Source organism: Perca flavescens, chromosome 17 (assembly GCF_004354835.1).
Source record: "Perca flavescens isolate YP-PL-M2 chromosome 17, PFLA_1.0, whole genome shotgun sequence".
Lineage (NCBI taxonomy): Eukaryota > Metazoa > Chordata > Actinopteri > Perciformes > Percidae > Perca > Perca flavescens.
This window is the reverse complement of record NC_041347.1, coordinates 34,707,347-34,709,846: the sequence shown is the minus strand read 5'-3', so window position 1 is coordinate 34,709,846 and position 2,500 is coordinate 34,707,347. Positions and strand designations below refer to the sequence as shown.

At 51.4% G+C, this 2,500-nt stretch overlaps 1 long non-coding RNA gene across 1 annotated transcript in view; it reads left to right on the top strand.

The window, feature by feature from the left end:
- Window positions 1-192: 192 nt before the first annotated feature.
- LOC114572405 (uncharacterized) overlaps window positions 193-2,500 on the top strand; it is a 15,558-nt gene continuing 13,250 nt past the window's right edge. The window contains exon 1 of the long non-coding RNA XR_003694764.1: window positions 193-485. This is a non-coding gene — a long non-coding RNA (uncharacterized LOC114572405). The remainder of the gene's footprint in view (window positions 486-2,500) is intronic.

Below are 2,500 nucleotides of genomic sequence, written 5' to 3'. Positions count from 1 at the left end.
TTCTGTTTGTTTTTAACAACCTTCTGGAAGAAAACATTAAAATATTCAACATTTAAGACACATAATCAACAATTGTGTGACGTCAACACGCAGGACGTATGATGGGAAGAGGGGGGGTGGGTGTGTGAAAGGAGAGGGAGGGGGGATCGGGATTCCTAAGGATTACCCGTCATGCCCCGCGGGTAAAGATGGCGACAGCTGAGCAGGGCAGTAGATGAACTTTATCCGAGCGGCTCTGACTCGATTTTCTCCCGGCGCTCGCAGCGTCTCGGCCGGCTACTTCTCCTCCCTGCGCCCGCTCTCTCCGGAGCCTCTCTCTTTCCCTCCGGACCGCAGCGCTTGTTCCCCGGCCTCGGATCGGTCCGGAACCCCGCGCCCTACCGGGAGGATCCCCGGCTAAAGTTTCCTCTTCTCTCCGCCCTCCGGGACTTGTTGTGTGGAGATAACCCGGACTGAGCCGCGCTAACCGGCCCTTACAGTCACAGGTAAGCGCTGACCCGGGTTAGCTGTAGTTCCTGAGCAGTGTGTGTGTGCAGGTGGACGGCTTGGATGGGTCCGTGTGTCCGGTGCTGGTGTCGGTGTGTGTCCGTTTGGGTGAACTGGGCCACAGGCAGACCAGCAGCGGGGGGGGGATTTAACTCTGTTTATAACGGGCTGGTGTCGGTGTGGTGTTCGGACACGGTTCGGCTCGGTTCGGCCCAGTGTCGGGCGGACAGAGCCATGCTGGGTTTGTCGTGTTTGTCCGCCGTTAGCCTGTCAGACAGCGCGGAGGGCTACAAAGCCCGCTGCATGTTTTTAATGGACAGAGAACGGAATTATTCAGAGTGCGCGTGTCCGTGCGTGTGTGTGTGTGTGTGTCCGTGCATGTGTGTGTCCGTGCATGTGCGTGTGCGTGTTTTACTCAGACTCTACAGGACACACCTTGATCAGCCTTGGGTTTGGCTGCACTTCCAAACAGCCAATCACAAGGCTGGATTACTTCTTGGGCAAAGTGCAACTTGCCGGGGCCCCCAGGGGCCCCTAAAGCCTCAGAATCACTTCCTGTCAGGTTGTTGGATAAAAGGTAACTTCAGTGTGTGTGTGTGTGTGTGTGTGTGAGTGAGTGAACCTGAGCTGTGTGTGTGTGTGTGTCTGTATGTATGTCTCTGTGTCTCTGTGTGTGTATGTATGTATGTGTCTGTGTGTGTTTGTTTGTCTGTGTGTGTGTGTGTGTGTGTGTGTGTGAGTGAACCTGAGCTGTGTGTGTGTGTGTGTGTGTGTGTGTGTATGTGTGTGTGTGTGTGTGTTTGTTTGTCTGTGTGTGTGTGTGTGTGTGTGTGTGTGTGTGTGTGTGTGTGAACCTGAGCTGTGTGTGTATGTCTGTATGTCTCTGTGTGTGTGTGTGTGTGTGTGTGTGTGTGTGTGTATTTTTATTGCTGCTACTTTGCACATATTTGCGTATTATTGTAATTAGGTGTCAATGTGAATGTTTGTGTTGAATATTAATGTTCTACTAACACTGTCTAAGGGCAGAACATATACCTGCAGACTTGGTGTGTGTGTGTGTGTGTGTGTGTGTGTGTGTGTGTGTGTGTGTGTGTGTGTGTGTGTGTGTGTGTGTGTGTGTGTGTGTGTGTGTGTTCCAGTCTCAGGTGAATCTGTTAGGTTTCATGTTCAGCAGTCAGGTGTGTCAGGGGTGTGTGTGTGTGTGTGTGTGTCAGGTGTGTGTGTGTGTGTCAGGTGTGTGTGTGTGTGTGTGAACCTGAGCTATGTGTGTGTGTGTGTGTGTGTGTGTGTGAACCTGAGCTGTGTGTGTGTGTGTGTGTGAACCTGAGCTGTGTGTGTGTGTGTGTGTGAACCCTGAGCTGTGTGTGTGTGTGTGTGTGTGTGTGTGTGTGTGAACCTGTGTGTGTGTGTGTGTGTGTGTGTGTGTGTGTGTGTGTGTGTGTGTGAGATATGATCTCAGCTGACAGAGAAACAGAGAAGGTGACTTCAGACTGAAGCTGTGTCCCGTTTCCTCTCCCGACTCGTCTCACAATCCATCCTATTGTCTGTCTGTCTGTCTGTCTGTCTGTCTCTGTCTGTCTGTCTCTCTGTCTCTCTGTCTGTCTGTCTGTCTCTCTGTCTGTCTCTCTGTCTGTCTGTCTGTCTGTCTGTCTGTCTGTCTGTCTGTCTGTCTGTCTGTCTGCCTGTCTGTCTGCCTGTCTGTCTGTCTGTCTGTCTGTCTGTCTGTCTGTCTGTCTGTCTGTGCGGTGTTGGGGATTTCCTCCTCTGTGTCCCGTCTATTGGGACAGACATATAGATAGATGTAGACTAGTTCTGCTTGTTGTTAAACTGGGCCGGTCCAGTAACCTCTGACTGGTTCTGGTTGTTAAACTGGGCCGGTCCAGTAACCTCTGACTGGTTCTGGTTGTTAAACTGGACCGTGAGCTTCTGGTTCTGTGTCTCTGAAGCAGGTTTCTCTCTGAGAGACATTTCGGTTCATTCATGTTTAATAACGATGAGGTCATCCGGTTGTGTT